The 26,857-nt window shown below is 35.8% G+C and overlaps 1 long non-coding RNA gene across 1 annotated transcript; it reads right to left on the bottom strand.

Annotated features, from left to right (window-relative positions):
- Nucleotides 1–18,909: 18,909 nt before the first annotated feature.
- Nucleotides 18,910–23,936, bottom strand: LOC117094932. The gene is made up of 3 exons (XR_004441732.1): nucleotides 23,926–23,936; nucleotides 21,665–21,670; nucleotides 18,910–19,038 (listed from the first exon to the last, which is right to left on the bottom strand). It is a non-coding gene; the product is annotated as an uncharacterized LOC117094932 (long non-coding RNA).
- Nucleotides 23,937–26,857: the final 2,921 nt, after the last annotated feature.

Below are 26,857 nucleotides of genomic sequence, written 5' to 3'. Positions count from 1 at the left end.
TCTGTGCCACATGTCTGTCATTCTGCTTGGAGTGTTGCTTTACCTGGGGCACGTTCTTCTCATGAAGAATGCAGAAGTGCATTCAACCATAAAAACACAATTCAAACTTTTGCTAATATCATACTTACTTAAATTCATTAGCCAAAGTAAGTCACATAGCTGAGCCCTGAGTCAAGGAGTGGAAATATATCTGTACCTTTAGTTGAAGGAACCGCAATTACCTGGGAAAAGAATTAGAACCAGGAACGCTCTACTGCACAGATTAGATCAATGATTTTCAAATTATGTCCATGTAGCTCATGAGCTTTATTAAAAAGCTTCCTCTGTAGGCAGAGTTACCAGATTCCTACCCAGCCATAAACCAGATAATTTATGTGTTCTTCTCTTTTATAGATCTGGATTTTCCACGGACTGACTATTTCTCAGGTTTACTGTGGTGAAAATAATACATTTATTTTAAAATGTGTTTTTTTTTTTTTTTTTTTTTTGAGACAGAGTCTCGCTCTGTCGCCCAGGCTGGAGTGCAGTGGCCGGATCTCAGCTCACTGCAAGCTCCGCCTCCCGGGTTTACGCCATTCTGCTGCCTCAGCCTCCCGACTAGCTGGGACTACAGGCGCCCGCCACCTTGCCCGGCTAGTTTTTCGTATTTTTTAAGTAGAGACAGGGTTTCACTATGTTAGCCAGGATGGTCTCGATCTCCTGACCTCATGATCCGCCTGTCTCGGCCTCCCAAAGTGCTGGGCTAAAAGGTATTTTTAAAGAAACTGTTTTAAAAATAGCAAAATATAAATTATTATGACTCAGCATCTATATGTAAGAATGTATGTATTGTTTGGAATTGCATAATTACCAATAATTGCTATGTAGTGTCTATACACAACCACCTCTCCCCATGATGAAATATATAGGTAGTTCTGAGGAATTGGATCACCTCCTTCTTCCAACAGTTCACTTTGAGAATGGAGTAGGAGTCATACTACAGGGAAGGCAGAGGAGCACTCGAGTTTCTCCTGATGCCGGGGCTGTAATACCTGACCAACTAGGTGTAGGAGGAAGTTATAGGAAAGTACAGAGAGGAAAAGGTATCACTGCTCTATTTTCTGTTCTAACACTATAGTGGAAGTGAATTAAGTTAAGAGGTGGCTCCTAAAAAAAAGTTTTTAGCAAACACTAAATATTTGTGCTTTTTGTCAGGTAATTTGTAGAATTATAGCAGAACTGTACAGTAGTGTTCCTCTTCTTCCTGGAAACACTGGAATACACTCTCCAGCCTCTCTTGCAATTGGTGCAGTAGTACAGATTGTGAGCAGAGCTTATATGTCTCACTTTTGGGCCAAGGCCCAAAAATGTGCATGTTTTCAACACACTGTCTCTTTCCCCATTCAGCCGCTTAATGCAGAGCAGAATAAAGCCCTAGAAAATGGTTGAACTATATAAGAGAAAAGGTTTATCTCTATGACATATAGCTCCACTGCCAACCATATAGTGAATTTCGATGTTTGAAAAATAAATCTTTATGGATTTAAGATACTGAGAAACTAGAGTGTTTTCTTACAGCCATAAAGATGCCAAGGAATTAAATAAAATAGATGGGCTACACAAATAATTAATAGGTTCACAAACATACAGAACTGAACCAAGAGAGACCAGAAGTTCTGGAACTCGCTACCAAACATCAATACATAAAAAATAGAATTGAGAAGACTGAGCAATGAAGACTTAGAGACAAGTCTCGGTTGCAGGCAGCGACTAAACCATGTGGCAGAGATCAGGATTTGGTTCTAGATGGCCTAAAATTAGCACAATTAATTCAAGGCAGAGAGGCGAGAGGGGAAAAGAAGCAAGAAATAAACCAGGCTTAAGAATTGTCTAGGAAGGAATATGGTTACTGGCACATGGATTTGATTAGAAGCAAATCAATTCCATACCTACTATGCTTTTGTCAAAACCCTCAAAGAAACCATGAGGCCAATCTAAACAGAACCTTTGGTTGTTCAAGCTGTGAAACACATTTTGGGCCCCCAAGCTTACTCCGTAAGAAGCAGTGTGTAAAAACTGCACAGCCTTCAAGGAGGACACACACCTCAGTGCCCACCTTAGGTGTGGTCGTGGAGAATAACTGACAAATAATTCCTAGAGGCCAGAGAGAGGGGACACCAAAAACAATGGGCAAGTGAGTCTCTTCCAGAGAACAGCATCAGAGCAAGCATTCACTTCTCAATGCCAGGGTAAGTGGCCTGCGGAATGCACACCTATTAGATGAGAGAGGAGCAAGAAACATGCCTTTTTCATTCATAGTTTCCAAACAATGAAGAGCCCAATCTGGAGTTTTGGAGAGTACCGTCCATCATATGCATAACGTAGGTTTAACACAGGATGCAGTGATTGCATTGTGTGTTCTTTCTTGGGGAGAGGGTTCTGTGTGTCTGTATGTTAAGAAAATAAAAGAGATAATATTTCACAGCTAGAATGACTGGGGCATAAATGGTTAGTGCTGATCACTAAGTGTGTTCTCTGCTTCGTAAGTACTTCACTGGATTATATTTCTCAGATTCCTTTACAGTTTGAAGAACTACACAACTAAGGAAAATGAGGAGAAGTGAGATGTCACCTCCAGATTTAGGTGGTTAAGAGTGATTGTGCCTTTTCCCTCATTCCTTTTCTCATTCATACTATTAAATGCAGAAAAAATAAATGAGATCCCAGGAGATGTTTTATCTATAAATGTTTTGTTACAACCTAGAATGTTTTGTTACTGCAGTTTTCACATCTTACATAAGTGATCTTTAGTGTTTATAAGCCATTTTAAAAGTTATTTTTACATTTAAGTTGTTATCTATAATGTGAATGTGCTTACAATATTGGATTTCATTTTAACCAAATTATTTTGCATTAAATCCATGTTGTAGTATATTACTAGTTACGTTTGTTTTGTAACTTGATTTTTCTTTGTTAGTGGTTTAGGACTTCTTTCCTACTGGGTTAATTTCTGTATACTGAAGTTCCATTTATGATATCACAAGAACAGTGGGGTTATATGTTACTAAAAAGTAAATTAATCAAATCTCAGATTTTACTTTTTTATGTGTAGTGCACAGTACCATTCCAATTGTAATTAAGTAATCTATATGTATGGCATCATAATTTTTTGAAATGCATAATAATTTCTATTCATGTTGGGGAGTATATCTTTACCTCGAAAAGGAATGCTAAAATGAGAAGAAGAGTAGTTGTTGAACTGAGATATTATTGCTAAGTATCCTGTGGGCATACAAAAATTATTTTTAATAACAGATGCTCATTGAATTCACAATTGGACTAGTGCTCATTGACCATTCTAATACCTTATCTAATACAACCTCTTCATTATTCAAATAGGAAACTGAGCCTTAGAGCAGTGAATTAATTTTCCCAAGTTCACAGAGGTAGAAAATCCAGAGCCAGGCCTAGAAGCTAGATATCCTAATGTCTAATCCACTGTTCTTCCCACCACAACAAATTTCATGCTGCTATATATTATACTTCAGAGAAACTTGGAAATTTTGAGTTTTGTGAGTTATGATGTCTATTAAAAGATGGTATTATAATTTTCCACTTAATGTATATATTGAATGAAAATTCAATAAAAACCCCAAAGGCATAATTTTAGAATCTGATAAATTTTGTTAGAAAGATTAAGTAGATATTAATAGGGAAATGGAGAAAAAGGAGACTAAAGATATGGTATTTGTCATACAAAATTTTAAACCTTATTCTAAAGTTACATAATTTTAAGAAAAGTGGTAACAATATTATCACAAACATCAGGTCAATGAGATGGAATCAAATAGTCTTAAAGTGGAACCTGCAATTGAGTTTTGCATGAGAAGGCAGTATAAATCAGCCAAAGTAAACAGTCTGTGATGATCGTCCATTTTTTATGAACAAAGTTACCCAAGATCTAAATACTTCTTTTTCAGGTGAAAGATTATATTGAGGGGGAGAAAATCACTTTTGCCAGGTCTCACATTCAAAGCTTCTTTGTTTAGAAGTAGTGGCAGTTATGCTCTTGGATTCTCTTAGAGAGTAGAGAAAACTTTGGTTTCACTGAATCAAAAAAATGGGGAATTTTGGTGAGTTACCACAGACCTACCATTTCCACTGTCATAGAGGTTTTATAAGAAGGTCATAATACCTCCTCCCCCACTTCCAAAGAATTGCTGAGAAATAAAGGAATGAGAAAGCCTTCTTAAAAGTCCTTCTATAGGGATTCTGAAAATTCTGTCTTACAGTAAGTATAACAGCCTAGAGAGGGATTCGTCCTTAATTTGTGCAAGTTCTAAAATAAATGGATATAATAAGTTCATAAGCAAATGGAGAAATTACAGTAGAAATAGCATTAGCTTTTAGAACACAGACACCAACTCCTATTTAGGAAAATAACATAAAGAACAAATAATTTGGAAAAATACTTGTCAATACTGCAGGTTAATATGCAAAATAAAGGGTTAGTGTACAAAAACTTCATATAAAATCAACAAGAAAAACAGTCCATTGAGGTAAGTGGAGAAAGGATAAGAACAAGAGATTCACAGATGAGTAAATATGAATATTCTAATATGTTACAGTATAATGTAAATACTTGTAAAATTTATACCAAATTTTTGTAATACAAGTTTTTAAATGTTAAAACACTTGACCCATTCATCATCTTTTTCCTAGAGTAAAATATTTTTAAAGAAAAAAGATTTATATCAGAGTATTAAAACTGAAGTTTTAAGTTGATTCATATTGAATTCAACTTGATTTAACCAATGTAGGAGAAATGTTAAAGAACTTGCAATGGAATATTTTTAATATGTAACTCTTAAAATGAGGACTGGAAAGATTTTTTTAATAATCTTATTAGGATAGCACAAAAGTATTAAAATATTTATGAAATAATAGTGGGTAAGTCTAAAAAGTATTATTTACCAGTATCTCAATTCTGTTAAAAGATGTATACAAAAAAAAAGACTGAAAGAAAATATCTACCACATATAAAAGAGTCAATATTACCGAATGCTTTATTATGAGTAGGAGGTAATTTCTTTTTTATGCTTTACCAGATTTTCAAAGTTTGGATTCATTACTTCAACAATCAGAAAATTTTAATGTTTGCCTTCCCCCAAACAACTCTACACATAAATATTATTACAGAGATAAAAGCTACTCTATGAAATAAAGATTGCATGTAACTATATTCTACCAGCCATTACCTTTTTAAAGAATTAGTAAGGAGATACCACAAAATTTTACAACTGACTTTCTACTCTCACATTTCTAAAAATCTCTTTAGATTAAACCAAAGCTTCCTTTTATAATTAAAACCTTTTTTCTTTTTTTTTCAAGTTGAACATTATTAAAACTGTGTTAATTACATATTCCTTATTGAAATATAAAACTTGAAATATATTTTACTTCGTGTGTCAAACTGTATGTCTCAGAATACCCAACATTTTAATACCCTATGGTAAGGATTATCTCAACCCAGTTATAACCACACAGAGGTGTTGAAACATGCATTTATGCAAATTCCTATTGGTCCCTTCTATTTTTATCGTATTGTTTCAAAGGAGTTAAGATGATTATATCCACATTTTATTATTCTTCCAGTTTCCTCAGGTTAGAAAATTTTTGTGCAAAACCTTTAAGTTGCATTGACAATTCACAAAGAAAATCCTCCTCTAGCACAGATAACTATAGGGTGGGTAGGAAGAGACAGAAATTTTTCAAGCTGGTATTTACAGAACTTTTAATAACCAATATGCCTTTAGTATGATTTTTAAAACTTCTTGCAGGAAATTTGAAGCAATAAGAATTCCAAAGTTTAGAATAATTCACAGTTAAATGCAATCTCAAGGGTAGCTATCTTTTATAAGAGGTAATGTAGTTATTAAGATTATTTATATAAACTGAAGTTTTAGAAACTGCATACCATGAAAAAAATTTGGTGAGATATTTTTTGTTGCTCTGATGAAATTTAAAAAAGGTGTTTTCTTTTGCTGGATTAAACATAAGTAATATTTGTTCTTAATTGCAAGACTTCACAGAGTTTTTAATCTAATGTGCATCATAAATCATACTCACACGTAACACATTATTTTCATCCCCAAACCCCATTTTTAAGAATAGCTTCAACACATTGTCCTTCAAAAAACAGTTTGGGAAATTACTGACATTGCTTTTACTACTACCTTTTAACATAAGGCTTTTTTTCCCCAAACCTATAACTTTTTGCTACATTATGATTACACATGATCTAAGCTAGAGATCATCTATTCTTCACTATCCCCACAGATAAATATTGTGCCAGTTTGTGTCTACTAAGAACAGCCATACACTCTGGCTGTGGTTTATTGAGAAGATACATGGGGAAATGAGGGAGAGCAAAATAGACTCCTAATTTGGCTCACAGAGTTCAAAACAGCTTTTAGAATACCCCCATAACCACAGAGCCAGGTACCATGGCAAACTGGATGATCATTTAGGATAAAAATATTCTAGAGACTATAAATAGCTCTAGAGAACCAAGGTGTGCCCTCAGCACATGTCAACCTTCCCTCCCTGCTTTAGTGCTCCATGTCATGCCAGCTCAGTCATTCTCTCTCTGTGTCTATAGCTCCTGCTGTCACTTGCAAGCTGACCCTCATTATTCTCCTCTCTATTGAGGCATTTTCTTAACCCAGAGTTCTGCAGCCCCATCTTTTCTGCTTACTGCTTCCTTTCTGTTGATCTCTCAGCAACTTTACCCCCCTATTGTCTTCAACCTTCCTTTGAGTGTCCCATTCAAACCTCACAAAGGAGATGAAAATTTGATTGGGTCTGCCAGTCTCATCCATTTTTAGGCAGCCCAGTTGGTAAAAGTGCTCTCTCCAGGACAACATACACTCTGCTAGCCAGACTCTACATGGGTGCCTTTGTGGCCGGCACACACTCTGGGACCAATTGTATGTGGTAAGACTGGTGACGTCACCTGCATAAACAATCCCTCTGAGGGAATGAAAGAGCAGCAGGCACCTTGGACCTAGGAATCTCCAAGGAAAACCACGACACTGGCAGATAACTCAGGATGTCCCCTTTTAGTATCGTTCACATCATCTTTTAGACTGTATTTAGTATATCCTTAACAATTTCATATTTTTATTTGTGTAGTTTTATAGGGAAATAAAAATATTTCTGCTTAAGTTTGTACAGAGTATTGCTAAATGCTTTAAGGAAGAATAAGTACAGTAGATGGGATCCTCATTGAAACCTCAGTAAAAAATGTAAAACAAATTCGAGACATGTGCTGTAACAGAAATTAAAGACGTCTCTCTAGATGATCCAGTTTGGTGAACAAATATGAGTCATGCAACTGGATGATCAACCAGTTGCTTGAAATATTGTATAGATTAGGTATGCTTATTAATAAGGCAGGAGATCGTATACCTCCAGTAGTATTTTTGTTGCTATGAATTGGAGATGTAGAAAGTTACATTTGGGACTCAGTAAGGACAATTGTTTCTTTCCGTAATCCTTACAGAAGGGTAGACCGGAGATGTTAAAAAGCTGAGAAGACACATCACCCTCCAACGCAGGACGTCAATAAGACATATGCACTGAAATGGGTTGGGTACCATCTAAGGCCAAGAAAATGACAAGCCGGAATGTAAAAAGCCTTGTGCTCTGTCATCAATAGTTTGAATGCTCGAGAGAGGTCAAGACCCATAAGATTAGCCCCTTCTTCTGTCACACAAAAATTGAAAGGCTAGTTTAAACCGTGCTTTTATAATAGCGCTATAAAGTAAGGTCATTCTTCCATGTATGCCAATAAGAACATTCACATCTGCAGCAATTTGTGCTATGGTAAGCCATAAAAGTAAAAGAGCACTTGGTCATATATATTCTTACAAAACCCAAGTGCCCAGAATCAATGAAACAGGAAAGTCACTGAGTGAGTAAGAATACATCCTGAAAAAGTGGCCCTGGCATTGGAATCATGTTAATTGAGTTACTTCTCCAGCTCAATTTGTACCATTCGTGGTAACATTTCTTCTGAAGGTGCTGGTGATCGATAATGTGACTGAAAATGGGAAGCAAAAGGAGTACTCTTCTTTGAGTGGCGTTAGTGAGATACCTCTGTGGTGCTGGTGCTTACAGGCTCTGTTTCACATAGGCCAGCAATTCTACACAGTCTCTGCCTCTAACAACGGTGCATTATATGGACCCTGATGTCATTTTTAATGGCAAAGATTCACATCAGTCTAACAAATCTTCACCAATCTAAATCCAATCAATGTTCACGGGTAATGCAAAATAAATGTTAACAAAACTCTAAGTAAAATTCAGATGCAATAACCCTATTAAATTTGGTGATTTATTTTTGCATCAACCAATATTGTATTGATTAGGTATGTGCTTGCATATTTTCCAAAAAATGTAATGCTTCTCAATATCAGGCATATTTGGAATAATTCTCTACTTGTGACAATTTGACAGACTTTCAGTGCTTAAAGTAGCTAGTGTTTGCAGATGTAAAAACTTCTTACACAGAAACTTGAATGATACAAAATATTATTTCAAGGGCTAAAGAGTTTTCCACAAATTTATTTAAGACATAAAGAGTCATTGATAACTATCTTTGGCTTAAGACAACTAATCTGAAATGGCTTCCACATAAGGAATACTGAAAGATCTTTTAGTAGCCTAACAAATTATTGCTCTCATTACATCTGGCCAAATTAGAGTGAGTCAAGTTTGTAAAGGAAGCAAATAGGTTACATATTCAAATTGCCTTCCAGTTGACTCTTTATAAAGTGAGCTGGCAGCTTCAGCATAATCAAAGCTCAACAGGTATGAAGAGCACAAAACAATCCAAAACAAGCAGCATTGTTCCCTGGGATAACAATCTTTAAAGAAAATCAAAGCTGTTCTGAATGAATTGTAAAGAAAAAAATTTTTTTTTTCCAGTGACCAGAACAGAGGGTCGTGGTTCACTGGTTCTATCTCAAAGGACTCAGGAAACTGGGAGGGGCGGCCACTTTCCGCACTCCACAGGCCACATGGAAACTTGGCAGATAAATAAATATCCCCAGGGCCAGTGACTGGTCAATTATGAATTGTAATTCAGCTGTCTCTACAGTTGCCAGAGAAACCAACTTGGGAACTGTGGTACCTTTTGAGACATGACTAAAGAATGGCCATGGCTGGTTAGAATACAGTGCAAAGAACAGTGTTTGATCCATGTGTTGAACAGTGCAATGCAGACTCTTCCTTGCACTAACCAGCTGCTTGATCAGTAAAAAGGGGCACAGAAACTCATGCTCATGTCAGCATACCATGGCTCCCCAGTCCACAACTGACATATCTGGTGTTAAACTGAAAAATGGATACTTCAGAAATATGAATCTGCCACATTTCAAGGATATGACATCCGTTGAGAACAAATATGTGAAAACAAAACGACTCCATATAGCAGGTAAACACTTTGACAAATATGAAGGCTTTCAATCATGTCAAACGGTTTTAAGAACGTCCACTTTGCCATCCCTCTCTAGATACTTAACGTTTCCTAACACAAAAATAGAATAAATACAGGAGAGAAATCAATACTCTGCACATCCAAATTGTTCAAGCCTGCCACTGCAATCAAACTTTCTTCTTTTTCTCTGCAAAGAGCTCAGAGGCAGTCTTTCAGTTCAAGGATGAAACATTCTCACTGCTCCGTCTCTAAATATAAATATAGATAACAGAAACATTAATTTCTTGAAAATTTAGCTGATGTATTGTTTTTAGCTGTGTTTTCAGTGGTGGTTTTCTTTGACTAGATTGAATGATTCTTTTATAAATGACCTTGTCAGTAAAGCCGCATATAATTGGTAACTTTTTAATACTTAGTAATTGGTAAAGAAGACCCTTTCTCATGGTTTAGTTAGAAATAACTTAATGTACACTTTTTAACAAGGATTATTTTCCTTGAACTCTAATACTCGCGAAAGCTGTTAAATCAGCAGCCCTGGGGCCTGGAAACTTGTTTAGCCACAAAGCTCATAAATCAGGAAAAGCTTTCTTTACAAGTCCTGGAAAAACTATGTCTCCAAACCCAACTGATGAAGACAGAAGATTTTTAACAGATACAGTCTGGGCTTTAGTTTGCAACAGAGGGAGCACACCTGGCCAGATGAGGGCCATCCATTAACTCATTTCCAAGAGATTATCTAATTGTTGTCTGATATCAAATAATCTTCTGAATAGACTTGGGGCTCCTTCTCCGACCTGCTTTGGAAGTCACTGATATTTTCCACATTATTTGCCTTTCCTCCACTTTAAAAAGGTTTCATTAAAATCAGGCTGAGTTATTTTTCTCTCTTTGATAATCAGGGCTTCTTGGCATAGTATTCAGGGCCTTTATCCTCAGGCATCCTTGCAGCCCATGCACTGTTCCCTCCTAGAACACTTAGGAATTCAACAGCTCCTTCAGGAAAGCTGAAACTTTGGAAGACAATATTTATGGTTGGATGGGCTGAAAATGTTAGTCTTTGGACAAGTATTTTGAAAAAAATATTTACTGACTTCTAACAATGTAATATATGCAAAAGGGAAGACTTGGAATAGCAGCAATTTGATTTTTTTATGGGGGAAAAAGCCCTGAATTTAATTATTTTTAAAAATTAAATTAAAATTTAGGAATGTAATATATAAAGACTTGGATTGTCACTTTTTGCTGTCAAGTAACTGAAAGCATTTTTGTGTGATTTTAAAAATGTCAACATTTTCCAAATATATATTATTCTGAAGAAATTGTTCATAAAATAATATTTTAGCAAATTTATGTAATGAGAAAACAACTACTTATTAGTTATATTTAATAACTCCATTTTTCTGCTTCTGGGGTGATATATGCCATATAATATCTTGAGGTCATAAAACATAATACCATATCTCACTATTTATGAAAAATATAATGCAATCTGCTTACTGTTTTCATTGAGTTAAAGGTTCAAATGTTTTAATTTTCTTTAAAATATTCTTCACTGGAAACTATTTTTCTTACCACATGTAGCAAGGTCTTATATGCATATTGCAGGGAAAATAATAATAATGCAAGACCTAGACAAGAACATACTGAATCATAAATATTGAAAGAGCACACAAATATTCAGACCTAGGATGGTTATCCTCTTCCTAGTTTGACAATTGCTGAAGAAAAAACTTTCCCTTTTTTTTTCTTTCTATTTTTACTCAGGTTTATATTTAAAATGTGAAAATCTTAACTTTCTGTGACGAGCATAGGATGTATTCTGGTTAAGCAGTGGGAGTATGGCTGGAGAAGCAGACAGGAGCTATTGCACTGGGTTAAGGAAATTTGTATTATGTCTTGTTAGCAATCATGAAATATTACGCAAGAAAATGATGTGTCTGTGTTTTCATTCAGAAATGTAACTCTTGAGTCATTGTGGAAGATGGATTAAAATTGAAAGCAATAAGAGGTAGAAGTTCTCCTACAATAGAAAATAATCTAGTCAGTAAATTGTAGTCTATAGTAATTACAGACTATAATAATCTAGGCAAGAGATGAGTAAGGCCTAAAATAAATAAGGTTTGAAGAGAGTTAGAATGTTTAGAGATATTTCAGATGAGTCACCAGACCTGATGACCCAAGATATGGAGTACGGGTGAAAGGATAATTCAACGATTATTTCACATTTTGACTTGGGTGACTGGATGGATGAAAGTACCATGGAACAAAATAAGGAAAGTAGCCCAAAGAGCACTTACTGGGGAAGAGAGTAGGCACTGTCATGGAGGTTTTTTGTGTGACATACTTATGGGACATCCAGAAGACAACCAGTAAAACACAACTGAATAAAACCTTCCTTCTTCATGAGAGAATAGATACATTATTAGGGGGTCCTTCATTAAAATGTCTTGCTATGAAAGTTCAGTGTTTCTCCAGCTAGTGCTGGCACAGAGTACCCTCTCAGAAAGAGTGCATTGGATTTGAAAGGTGAATGAATACATAAAGGAATGTGTGCATTTACCTTGACATCTCCCACACTGTTTACAATTATTTCTGCATGCCTTTATCTCCTACCAGACTGAATTTCTTGAGAAGATGGCCTCGTATCTCTATAATCTAGCAAGTGACAAATGAGTAGAAAAAAATCAAATTAGTACATATTTGTTGAATAATTAATTAATGAGTTACTTTAGGAGTTAGTCACCCAGGTTGTCTCAGAGTTTACTATTTTAGGGGGACTAGGCAAGGTAATTTAGGAAAGTCATTGACTCTTTCCATTCCCTGTGGTACTTTATTAGTTTTCTAGGGCTACAATAACAAAGTACCACAGAATGGGTAGCTTGAACCACAGGTATTTATTTTCTCAGAATTCTAGATGTTGGAAGTCTGAGACAAAGGTGTCAGCAGGGTTGGTTTCTTCCAAAGTCTCTCTTCTTGGCTCGTAAATAGTCATCTCCTCCCGTATCTTCACATGGTCTTCTTTTTGCACACACCCTCTTTTCCTCTTTTCCTCTTCTTACATGGACACCAGTCATACTAGATTAGGTCCCAGCCTAAGACCACATTTTGACTTACTTTTCAAAGACTCTGTATCCAAATAGAGTTACATTTTGAGGTAATGAGGGTTAGGACTTCAACATATGAATTTTGGGGAGACACAATTCAGCTCATAACAAGTGCCATTTAGAACTATTGAAATCTACATGCCCTCACCAGCAATGCTAAAGACATCTAAAGTTTGTGACTTAATCAGACATTATCAAGCAATCTGACTTGTAACCACCTTAATGTTTAAAATTTTCTAGTTCCTTGGTATTAGTGTACCATTCAATTGGAGAATATAAGATAGTTCACTAAGATTACTATGTGAATTTCTAAATATTTTTCTGAATACAAATTTAAAGTGTGCAAAGATAGAAAATATATAAGGAAAACATAACATTTGAGTGAATCAAAATGTCACAAGAATACGCTGGATTCCTCAGAGTCAATGTAATTACTTGGCATGTTTTCTGCATTTCATAAAGGAAAGAACTCATATTTTTTAAAAACAAAAAATGGCACAATTAAAAATACTTCCATATTCAGTGTTCTCGTGTTAATGATGAAATGTGACTTAGGGAGCAAGGGATTATTCTGAAGAACCCATACCTTTCCTTTAACATTGACCTCAGGGAAGACATTTCTAGTTAAGTTGAAGTTTCAGATGTTAAGCTATTGCACTGCATTTCAGACAAAAGTAAGGCAGAAGAGGAAGAGAGGAAATCAGCCTCAGTGCATTTGGGGAAGCGAATTACTGAAGAGTGGCTATGACAGAATGGGTGAACCCGCTGTTGGCTTCACTGTTCACACCTTGCATTGGAAACAATGTTCTGCTTCTCATCAGAGGAAACTTGTGGGTCTCAGGAGAGTCATGAAACCAACTGCAATATCTAATTTCTTAGGTCACATTTGTCCTTAGATGCCTACGATTCTTCTCTTTTTCTTCAAATGAAGCAGTGTAAGCTCTTGTAACTCAAAATTTTCCCTGTTAAAGAAATCATCCTACTGTCACTTGTTAATTTCTTATATCTCTATAATAAAGAGCTCAAATTTAATTTTTCATTAATGTAAGCTTTTTTCTTTTTTGCATCTAATTTTACCAATAATGTAAGCTTTGGGAGAAGAGAATAAGTTTAACCTGCTCATTGGGCCAACCTAAAATTCCTTCTTCTCAATCCTTAGCCATTTTACATAAACTACATTCCATGTAGCAGCAGGATGGATCTAAAATCAGCATGTATGTCAAAGAGAAGAATATTCACGTAGAGTAATTTATACAGGGAGCCAATTTAAACACCTCATTTAAATTTTATGAAAATGGTTTTGCTTGTCCAGCAACTGGCTATGGAATAATGTTAGGAGGAGCTTATTTTCTGGCCCTAATTTTCCTTTTTTTTTTTGTTTTTTTTTTCACACTGTTTAAAATCTAGCCTCCAGCACTCTTCCATCCAAACAACACAGAACAAAAATAATTTTCAAACTTAGGTAACTCCTTTAAGCTAATCCATTTCCCTTGCAAGATAATTGCCATTTGCTATGGCAGAGGTGGTCTAATGTACCTTCAAGTCTACTTGTAGGCTGTTAGACACTGATGCTCATGTTGTTGCACCCTGTCTCCACTGTCTATTAGGAATTAAGGCTGCTGGGTGCACAGGAGCCTAATCAACAGATCCAAGATGGGCACCAAATTTCTGATCAGAGTTTTTTAAAAAGGATAATTTATTTCTGTTTATCTTAGACTTCATCTGGCTCTAAAAAATTTAACTCAAACTGAAGTAGGAGGGGGAATTAAAAGCTTGAGGTTCATCTAAGTTCCTTCAGTCTACAAATTCTATGGTTGATTTTATAGCTTAAAAATAACTGATGCTCTTTCTCCTCTTATCTTTAAATGTTCTATATTGGCATAGCTCTTTCAAAGGCTGGCCTCTTGAAATCTTTCAAAAAAATGGTAAAACTTAAAGTTTTCTTAATGACTAACTTTCATAAAGTAGAAGGCAATCTCTACTTTGCCTTGTACAGATCCTAAAGAACAGATGCATGCAGGAGAGAGGCAGATAACTAGCATTTGGCTGCCAGGAAAGTGGACTCATTGGGAAGTCCCTCTGACTTCTGAGACTCAATCAAAAATGCAACTCACTGTTGAATTTGAAAACCGCAGCCAGGTCATCCCCATGTTGTAATAAGGAAGTCTTTATATTGTGATGACCATGGTGTTAAGCCTTGTTTGTACTTAGGCTTCCTTGCACCACTTTCACATTTCATCTTATTAAATGGTTGGGCCACCTTTAACTTTATACCCACTTTCTCCAGACTGCAGTGTTTGATCATAGATTTATAGATCATTTAACACAGGCGACAGCTATTTCACCAACAGCCTTGCTGTCATTAAGCAGCAGCTACTGTCAAAAGTTCAGGAACAGGCCCAGCAGGATGATGAAAAGAATCAAGACACAGTGCCTACCCAACTGTCACAACAACAGGAAGAAGCATCTGGTGCCCAGAACAGCCAGCAGAAAGGGCACCCGCAATGGCGGGCCTGACTCTGTAGGCCTTTTGGAGTAGCTGCCCCTACCTCCCAGCTCTATCTCAAGGGACAAGCCAAATAATCCCATAAACTCCACAGAACACAAATCAGAAAGTTCTTTTGTTAGAAGCAGCCCCATGGAATCATCAGTCTCAGTATCAGAGGTTTTCCTGAAAATTGAGACAGCATTTCTTTGTGAATGTAGTCTTGGGGGGGAAAAAAATGTTTACCTTGCCAAAAAAAAAAAAGTTTATTTTAAAGACGTATGTCTTTGCTTCTTGGAATTCACATTCACAGTGGAAATGGAAAAATCTCTTTCCTTACGTACTAATTTGTTATCTTTTGTTACATATTCATTCATTCGTTTTCACCATTTCTTAATACAGCTATGTCTTTATCTCCAGCACTGTTTCCTGTCACTGACATTGTAAAGACTAAATTAGAGAATGCAAAGTCTCTTGAATGGGACCCAGAACAAAATATACCTTTGGTAAACGGCAACATTTTTTTCTTTTCTTTCTTTTTTTTTTTTTCCCCAAAACAGAGTCTCACTCTGTTGCCCAGGCTGGAGTGCAGTGGTGCCATCTCAGCTCACTGCAACCTCCGCCTCCTGGGTTCATGCCATTCTCCTGCCTCAGCTTCCTGAGTAGCTGGGACTACAGGTGCCTGCCACCACACCCAGCTATTTTTTTTTGTATTTTTAGTAGAGATGGGTTTCACCGTGATAGCCAGGATGGTCTCTATCTCCTGACCTTGTGATCTGCCCACCTTGGTCTCCCAAAGTGCTGGGATTACAGGCCTGAGCCACCACGCCCGGCCCTAGAAAGGATTCTTTCAAAAAATGTTGTGGGTAGTGATGACAGAAGGCTCCAGGCTAACCCACAAAATGATTACCTTTTTTGAATTTGAAACTGTGTAACCTCTCAAATTTCAGGAATAGATAGAAATAAATCTTGCTTTAAATATATTTTTAAAAATATCACTGAATGAAAAATAAGTATCATTGTTAGTATCATGTACCTTTAATGCTGATTCTTGAGTAAAGCAGTAAGTTAAACACAAAAGTCTGCCATGAAAATTTTACAGTGAATACATTTAAGAATTTTGGGAGTGCATAACTTTTTTTGGTATTTTAATGATGAACAAGTATTCTTTTAGTCTCATGTATTTATTTTCCTTTGATCCAAACTTGTATTTTTTGTCACAAAAAAGGAAATGAGTAATTTAAGGATAATGAAGAGTACTATGTTGGTTACACATAGGAACCATGTCTTATTTGTTAATACCAGTGCTAGCATATATCTGGAGATATGTGTGTATGTGTGTGTACACATAATCTATTATATGTAAAATCATTATAACATCTGTACATGTTTGTATACATGTATACATATTGTATAGGTGTGTATATATGTCACAGATGAAGAAATAAACAGAAGATAGAGATATATGTATGTGTACATATATAGGTGTGTGTATATATGTCACAGATGAAGAAACAGATAGATGATAGAGATAGATAGGTATGTTTGGTATTTGGTGATGAGCCCTTGGTTTAATAAATGAATTAAAGAATGAGGAAAGCATTTCCTCTAGTAAGCAGGCAAGAACAGAAGACAACAGAGAAAAAAACTAAGCTGAAATTATACGAGTTCTCAATTGTGAAAGATTGAGAAGCACAGAGGAAAAAAGCTGTGAGAAGTTACTCTTGGGTCGTGGTAAACAGACAGTACCAGAGACGCTCGACCATTTAGCAATTGTGCAACTTACGATAATTTGCAACGGCAAGTAAAGCCACCGCCCACCTTACGAGGCCTTAAACCTGTGTTTCTTAAACTCTAATGTGCTTACAAATCACTTGGGTATCTTCTAAAAGCCTTTTGTCATAGTTCTGGGGTGGGTCTTGAGATGCTGCATTTCTTACAACACCTATGTGATGCTAATGATGACTACATTTTGTGTAGCAAGGGTTTGAGACATATTATGTTATTTGACTGGTCCTTTGCATCTATTATTGACTGGATGAAATGTCTAGAGTCAGGCTATCCCATGAGTGGTTCATGAGTTCAATGTTGTCATCAAGAACCCAGAGTCTTTTCATCCTTCTGCTTTCATCTTAGCATGGTTTAACATACATTACTCCATGATCACACATGGCTGCTGCTCTTGCACAATCAAATCCAAAGGTGGGAAGCAGACTGATATGTTTGAGAATATTACATTATTGTGTCTTCTTTCATCAGCGAAAAAAACTTAGAAGGCTCACAATGTATTTCTCCTAATAACCAGATTCCCCTAAATTGGCCACAAATTAATCATATGAACCAGTTTCTGTCAAAGAGACAGGTTGGAAAAGAAAGTAGCTAGACTTTTCAGTCTCTCTAGTGAACAGTGGGCAGGAGAAGGGGATGAGAATGGATGCTAGGTAACCAATAAACAGGTAATCCATAGGAACTTTTGTTATGGTTTTCCTTTAAAACAAGGTAGATGCTCTAAACCTCTGAGTCCAGTCTTTATATTTCTAGAAATGTCTCTTGTTAATTTCTGGAAGAAGGTGGTTGGTGTTTTAAAACCATCTATTTTAAATTGCAGTGTTCAATGCAGTATAGGTTTAAATGGGCTTTATGTAAAATAAATGGGATATTTCTGGCTTTTGGCTAATGGGTGCTTATTCCTCTCCCTTAGTCTGTTAATGTACCTTACTAGCTTAACCATTTGACACAGCTGTGCATCAGCTCTTCATAGCATATTTGTTCACAAAATATATAACAAAAATTGAAATCAAAGGCATGGTAAGAATGTACAGTTGTTGAAAGGAATGGAACAGATGGTTAGAGCAAATTACTTGCTGTGTCAATTGACTTCAACTCTTTAGGTATTTGTTGTGGGAAATATACAATGCTGCAAATGTTTCAAATGATTTATTTCAATGTCATGTTCAATAATTTATTATCACAAAAGGGAAACTCCAAAGAGAATAACTTTATACATGATCGATACATTTTAAGAAGTATAAAGAGAAAATATAAATGCTCTAAAGAAGGTAGTAAAACTTCAAATCGTAGCAAAGTTTCATTTTTCACATACGTAGTTAACATCTCTCTTTGGACGAATTTTTGAAGAAGTTGACATTTTAGCAGCTAAAGAGCTACGCAAATAGAAAGTGTCAATGAAAGCAGATCCTCTGTAAGTGATAGAATCAATGTAGGTATGTTTCGAACTTTTTTCAACTTTGCAGGTCCTCTTTATGAACTGATGAGATTCTAAGGGATTTGTAAGAGAGTAATATAAAAAGGAAAGTGCTAATTTATATATTTTCATTGACAATTTTAATTTTCTTCTTCTGAGACAGAGTCTCACTCTGTCGCCCAATCTGGAGTGTAGTGACACCAACATGGCTCACTGTAGCCTCAAACTTTCATGCTCAAGTGATCCTCCTACCTCAGTCCCAGAGTAGCTAGGACCACAGGTATGTGCTACCATGTCCAGTTATTTATATATATATTTTTTTAGTGGAGACAGGGTCTCACTATGTTGCCCAGCTTGGTCTCAAATTCCTGAGCTCAAGTGATGTACTCACCTTGGCCTCCCAAAGTGCTGGGATTAAAGGAATGAGCCACTGCACCAGGCCAGTTGACAACTGTAATGTTTCAATAACTGAAATGTTCATTACTGCAATATAGGTTCACTGTGAAGGCAGATATGATGGTTGATTAGACTAGAATAAAAACAAAGGTATTTGATTTGCATGGACACTAGAATTATGACTATGGCCTGATAAATTACCTTCGTATTTTATAATAAAACATTTCTCTAGCAAAAGAAATACTTGTGTTTGCCTGAAATAAGTACCATAGAACAAATACTAAATAGCTGTTTTGTTTGTCTACCATATTATAGAATGAGTGTATAAGTTACAGTAGGGTAGTTTCTGATATGATAACAAACAAACCTAAAATCTCAGTTGACTAATACAGCAAAGTCTTTTTCCCATTAATGCTACATGGCCATCTCTGCTTGGCAGAGGGTTCAGCTGAACTCTCTCTCATCAAAAGAACTCACAGAACTAGTTTTATGGAGAGTTTATTAGCCATTCGTCTAGGATTGCAGAAACAGAGAAAAAGGGGGCTTCACAAAGCATTCATTTACTCTTAGACTGTGCTCTGAAACTGTATCACCTTCTACCTGGAGTAAACCAAACTGTAAAGGCTGAGGGCAGAGTCCCCAAGACTGTCCTATTTCTGACACCAATGCAAGTTTAAGGAGTTTCTGAAACCATCCTAGGTTTGAGTAACTTGCTGGAAGTACTCAGAAAATTTGCTGAGAGCTAGTCTACTCATGGTTATGGTACATTACAGGGAAAAGGATACCAAATAGGACCCACCAAAGGAAGAGTTGCATGGGGCAGAGTCAAAGAAAGTTCCAAACTTAAAGCTTCTGTTGTCCTCAGGACACATTACCTTCCCAGCATCTATGAGTGACAATATGCATAGAGTACTGCCACACCAGGAACCTCACCCAGACTTTGATGTACAGACTTTTTATTGGGACCTCATTGAACAGGTATGATTGATTAATTGTCCATGTGGTTGAACTGTTTCTAGCACCACCCCCCAGAAGGTCAGTCTCACACCCCATGGTCTGAGAGGCCTCTATCATGAGTTACCTTGTTAGCCTAAAATATTAGATGAAGTTCAAGGGGCCCATCATAAATAATAAAGATACTTGAAATCGCAGAGGAAATTGTAAATATTTAGACATTATTTCCTAGAAGCCAGGGAAAAGGCCAGATGTCTCTTTGGGCAAAGGCAAATTCTTTACTACGCATTTTTACTCACATTTTATTGGCCGGCTCATACTTGAGCCCAACGTGGAAGAAAAATGTAACTTTCTTACAGGAAGGGGATACATTTTGAATAGTAATAATGCAAACTATCACTTCAAAAATATAACCATTTTTAGTTAACGTCTTTTTTATTAGTAAAATTTGGTATAACTTAATTTACAAGTCCTGAGGATATAGTTTAATTGCTTTGATTACTGGACAATTCCAGATTTCTTCACTGCTGATATCTGTTCCATTGGTTTGAGTGGTATATTCTGCGAATACATAACATCATATAGTATTCTTAATTATTACTTGTCTATTTTTATTTATTACTATTTATTTTTAGGATTTATAACTAAAATGAGCATCACCTTTTGCTCAGTCACTTAGTCCATCATGAATTTAATTAAGAAATATATATTAATGATCGTCCTCAAAGGTATTCTGAGCACAGGGCTACAGCCATGAATAAGACAGACATAGTATTGATCTTCTTGGAATTTATGATCTATCAACTTTAAATTCTCTGTGATAAAAAGACATGGATATGGCCAAATAATATTGGAGGGATGAAATAATTAGCAAATTAACATTGGCAACCATCATAATAATTTATTAAGGTAAACATTAATGAATGTTAAACCAGTTGAGTAAAAATTAGATGTGAAGTAAGATAGTTACTTATTCTCAAAGTATAGCTCCACAACATATTTGTTAATTACAAATAGAAAAATAATAATATTGGAAAAATATGACAGACACCACCTTAACCAAGTACGGTTAACATTATAAGTAATGTGATAAGCATCATATGGCTTATGAGAGGATGCACTAAAGACCAGGATCACTTCTTTCACGTTGCTACCAAAGTTTATATTTGTGCCTAGCTATGAGAAAATATCAGACAAAACTAAATCGAGGGCATTCTTTACAATAAATAGACTAATCCCTTAAAAAATGAAAAAGTTAAAATGTCAAAGAGAGAGAGAGCCACATTTGGAAGAGCAGAGAAAGGACCTTCAAAAATATGCTCTTCTGTAAAATAAATAAGATGAATGAAAAAATGTGAAAGTAGTATTTTAGAACTCTGTAAATTAAACAAAGGCTTGCAACAATATGCAGAGTTTTTATTTTTTTTAAAAAATAGATGAATCACAAACTATGACATTTGAACTTGCCATATTCTCACCCTTCTATTTCCACTCTTTGGTAGCCTTAAATTCTTGCAGTCACAATAGTCATGAAACTAGCAGTCTAAAAGCTACTGGATGAAGCAGAATTGTTCCTCAAAAGCCCGGTTCACAGAGAAGTGTCATTATTTAACCTGTCTGGCAGTTTCCTGGAACCCTCACTTGCAGAGCCTGCCTTTACTTGACCTGACTTAGAATTTACTCACTGCAAACAACCTTTTTTTCCCCAGCATTAAAAAACCAAAACAAAACAAAAAACAATCAACAGGCATTGTTAAACCTTGTAGCTGCCTGAGGAGATAATAATAGCTGGGGCCATCAGAAAGTTGGCAAAGCACTTAAAAGAGAAAAAAAAATGTGAAATGAGATGTTCATAGGATATTTTGAAAAATACCTTCATATTCCTGAGTATTTAGAAAGCTATGTGCATGTGCAAGCTTGTAGTTATGCCTGGGTAACACTGAGAAGGTTCCAGTCTCTCACTTAGGGCTAACCTTGAGGCTCTTAGGCAGCAGGAAATGAAGGCTGATGGAAAGTTTAAGGGATTCCCCATAACATACACAGAGCTCCTTGGCTAAGTTGAGAGATTTATTAATTCAAGACATTTAAGGAAATGTATGTCCAATCATTAACTGACCACTGTATTAGTCAGAGTTCTCCAGAGGGTCAGAACTAATAGGATATGTGTGTGTGTGTGTGTTTATATAATAGGATATATATATATATAATACATATAGTTGTGTGTGTGTGTGTGTATATATATATGAGTTTATTAAGTGTTAAGTCACATGATCACAAGGTCCCACAATAGGCCATTTGCAAGCTGAGGAGCAAGGAAGCCATTCTGAGTCTCAAAGCTGAAGAACTTAGAGTCCAATGTTCCATGACAGTAAGCATCCAGCACGGAGGCAGGACTAGATTGTAGCTCTGACTTGGATGGACAGAGCAGTGTGTGGCGGCTCGCTACATCAAGGGAATAGCCTGTGGGACAAAGATATCTGAACAATAGTCTTCAGCCCTAGACCTTCCCTCTGACAGAGCCTACCCAAATGGGAAGGAACCAGAAAACCAACCCTGGTAATATGACAGAAGAAGGTTCTTTAACACCCCCAAATAATCACACTAGCTCACCAGCAATGTATCCAAGAAGAAATTCCTGATTTATCTGAAAAAGAATTCAGGAGGTTAGTTATTAAGCTAATCAGGGAGGCACCAGAGAAAGGCAAAGCCCAATGTAAGGAAATTAAGAAAAAGGTATGAGTGAAGGGAGAAATATACAATGAAATAGATAGCATAAATTTTTAAAAAACTTCAGGAAACAATGGACACACGTATAGAAATGTAAAATACTCTGGAAAGTCTCAGGAATCAAATTGAGCAAGCAGAAGAAAGAACTTTAGAGTTCACAGATAAGGTTTTCAAATTAACCCAATCTAACAAAGACAAAAAAGAATAAGAAAATATGAACAAACCTTCAAGAAGTCTGGGGTTATGTTAAATGAACAAACCTAAGAATAATCAGTGTTTCTGGGGAAGAAGAGAAATCTAAAAGTTTGGAAAATATATTTGAGGGAATTATCAAGGAAAACTTCACTGGCCTTGTTAGAGACCTAGACGTCCAACTACAAGAAGCTCAAAGAACACCTGGGAAATTTATTGCAAAAAGATTAACACCTAGGCACATTGTCATCAGGTTATCTAAAGTTAAGATGAAGGAAAGAATCTTAAGAGCTGTGAGACAAAAGCACCACATAACCTATAAAGGAAAACCCATCAGATTACAAGCAGTTTCTCAGCAGAAACCCTACAAGCTTGAAGGGATTGGGGCCCTATCTTCAGCTTCCTCAAACAAAACAATTATCAGCCAAGAATTTTGTATCCAGTGAAACTAAGTTTCATATATGAAGGAAAGATATAGTTGTCTTCAGACAAACAAATGCTGAGAGAATTCACCACTACCAAGCTATCACTACAAGAACTGCTAAAAGGAGCTCTAAATCTTGAAACAAATCGTGGAAAACCATCACAACAGAACCTCTTTAAAACATAAATCTCACAGGACCTAAAAAACAAAAATACAATTTAAAAACCAAAAACCAAGATATACAGGAAACAGAAAGCACAGTGAATAGAATGGTACCTCACATCTGAATACTAACTGAATGTAAATGGCCTAAATGCCCCACTTAAAAGATACAGAATTCCAGAATGGGTAAGAATTCACCAACCAACTATCTGCTGCCTTCAAGAGACTCACCTAATACATAAGGATTCACATAAACTTAACGTAAAGGGGTGGAAAAAGACACTTCATGCAAATGGACAGCAAAAGCAAGCATGAGTAGCTAGCTATTATATCAAACAAAACAAACTTTAAAGCAACAGCAATTAAAAAAGGCAAAGAGAGACCTAGTATAGTGATAAAAGGCCTTGTCCAAGAGGAAAATATCACAATCCTAAAAATTTATGCACCTAACACTGGAGCTCCCAAATTTATAAAACAATTACTAACAAACCTAAGAAATGAGATGGACAGCAACACAATAATCGTGGGGGACTTCCATACTCCACTGACAGCACTAGACAGGTCATCAAGACAGAAAGTCAACAACGAAACAATGGATTTAAACTATACCCTGGAAAAAAAAAAAGAACTTAACAGATATATACAGCACGTTCCAACAACCACAGAATATACATTCTACTCAACAGCACGTGGAACTTTCTCCAAGATAGATCATATGACAGGCCACAAAATGAGCTTCAATAGATTTAAGAAAATTGACATTATATACTCTCTCAGACCACAGTGGAAGACAACTGGAAATCAACTCCGAAAGGAACTTTCAAAACCATGCAAATACATGGAAATCAAATAACCTGCTCCTGAATGATCATTGGGTAAAAAATGAATTGAAGATGGAAATCTAAAAATTCTTGAAACTGAACAATAGTGTCACAACTTATCAAAACTTCTGGGATACAGCAAAGGCAGTGCTAAGAGGAAAGTTATAGCCCTAAATGCCTACATCGAAAAGTCTGAAACAGCACAGACAATCTAAGGTCACACCTCAAGGAACTAGAGAAACAAGAAGAAACTGAACCCAAACCAAGCAGAAAAAAAGAAAATAACCAAGATCAGAGCAGAACTAAATAAAATTGAAATAAACAAATGGAAAATACAAAAGATAAAACAAAAAGCTGGTTCTTTGAAAAGATAAATAAAATGGATAGACCATTAGCAAGATTAACCAAGAAAAGAAGAGAAAAGTCCAAAAAAACTCAATAAGAAATGAAATGAGAGATACTACAACTGACATCATAGAAATACGAAAGATCATTCAAGGCTACTATGAACACCTTTATTCATATTAACTACAAAATCTAGAAGAGATGGATCAATTCCTGGAAAGATACAACCCTCCTAGCTTAAATCAGGTAGAATTAGATACTCTGAACAGACCAATAACAAGCAGCAAGATTGAAATGGTAATTTAAAAATTATCAACAACAAAAAAAAATGGTTCAGTACCAGACGGATTCACAGTAGAATTCAACCAGACACTATTCCACAAGATAGAGAAAGAGCAAACCGTCCTTAAATCATTCTGTCAAGCCACTATCACTCTAATGCCAAAACCAGGAAAGGACATAACTAGAAAAGAAAACTACAGACCAATATCCCTGATGAACAGAAAGACTAAAATTCTTAATAAAATACTAGGTAATTGAATCCAACAATATATTAAAAAGATAATCCACCATGATCAAGTGGATTTCATTCAAGGGATATAGGGATGACTTAACATCCTCAAGTGAATAAATGTGATACACAACATAAAGAGAATTAAGAACATAAATCACATGAACATCTCAAAAGATGAAGAAAAAGCATTTGACAAAATCCAGCATTGCTTTATGTTTAAAACTCTCAGCAAAATTGGCATAGAAAGGACATACCTCAATGTAATAAAGGCCATGTATGACAAACCCACAGCCAACATAATCCTGAATTGGGAAAAGCTGAAAGCATTCCCTCTGAAAACTGGAACAAGACAAGGATGTCCACTGTCACCACTCCTCTTCAACATAGTACTAAGAGTCCTAGCCAAAGCAATCAGTGAAGAGAAAGGAATAAAGGGCATCTAAATTGGTAAAGAGAAATTCAAACTGTTGCTGTTTGGTGATGATATGGTTGTTTACCTAGAAAATCTTAAGGATTCTTCCAGAAAGCTCATAGAACTGATAAAAGAATCAGCAAAGTTTCCAGATATAAAATTAATGTACACCCACAGTGACCAAGCGAAAATTAAATCAAGAACACAAACCCTTTTACAATAGCTTCAAAAAACATAAAATACTTAGGAATATACCTAATCAAGAAAGCAAAAGACCTCTACAAGGAAAACACTGCTAAAAGAAATCACAGATGACACAAACAAATGGAAACACATCCCATGCTCATAGATGGGTAGAATCAATATTGTGAAAATGGCCATATCGCCAAAAGCAATCTACAAATTCAGTGCAATTCCCATCAAAATACCACCATCATTTTTCACGGAATTAGGAAAAACAATTCTAAAATTCATGTGGAACCAAAAATGGGCCTGCATAGCCTAAGCAAGACTAAGCAAAAAAAAAAAACAACAACAACAAAAAACAAATCTGGAGGCATCACATTACCTGATTTCAAACTATACTATAAGGCCATAGTCACCAAAACAGGAAGATACTGGTATACAGATGGACACATAGACCAGTGGAACAGAATAGAGAACCCAGAAATAAACCAAAATACCTAAGGTGAACTGATCTTTGACAAAGCAAGCAAAAACATAAAATGGGGAAAGGACCCCCTTTACAGCAGACGGTGCTGTGCTAATTGGCTAGCCACATGTAGGAGGATGAAAGTGGATCTTCATCTCTTACCTTATATAAAAATCAACTCAAGAAGGATTAAGGACTTAAATCTAATACCTGACACTATAAAAATTCTAGAAGACAACATTGGAAAACCCCTTCTAGACATTGACTTAGGCAAGGATTTCATGACCAAGAACCCCAAAGCAAATGCAGTGAAAACAAAAATAAATTGCTGGGGCTTAATTAAACTAAAGAGCTTGAACACTTGTGTAACATGTAAAAAGGCTTAATCTAGGAGGTTTCCCACAACATTTGATACATTTGGCTTGCATCTTACTAGCTTCCTCAACAATAATTTACATTCTGACTATTGGAAAGATTTTTCACTTCAAGGAAATAGATCCTTAATATGATGTTAGACATTTGTGAGAAAGAGAATTTGCATTATCAGATTCGCAGCAAATAGTATTGTGTTTATATTCTGGGATGTACTTGTAAGTGGAAATAGCACATCGTATCTCAAATTTAATAGCTTCTTGGGAAAATGGTGATGTAAGAGAATAGTTTGGCAACAGTGGATCTCATACTTAAAGAAACCTACTTAATATCAATATTCTATATAGTTTATTTATACCTATGACATTGAGCTCTCACATTGAAAAATAAAGGAATAGGCACATTTTGAACATAGTATATTAGTCTTAACTACAGAAAAACAAAGCTGTTTCCTTTGGAAACATTTTAACATTACAGATTTTTAAGTAACTATAATTGCTTTGTGAGTTATGACAAGATAAAACTTAACAAAAATCTCTAAATTACGTCTGCTTGTTTATTGTGATTAGACACAAGAAGGGGTTATTGGCTGTTAAAATTCTTTATTGGCC

This window comes from Trachypithecus francoisi, unplaced genomic scaffold (assembly GCF_009764315.1).
Source record: "Trachypithecus francoisi isolate TF-2019V2 unplaced genomic scaffold, Tfra_2.0 Lachesis_group13, whole genome shotgun sequence".
Lineage (NCBI taxonomy): Eukaryota > Metazoa > Chordata > Mammalia > Primates > Cercopithecidae > Trachypithecus > Trachypithecus francoisi.
Note: the sequence above shows the minus strand (reverse complement) of the source record. Positions and strands in the feature narration are given on the sequence as shown.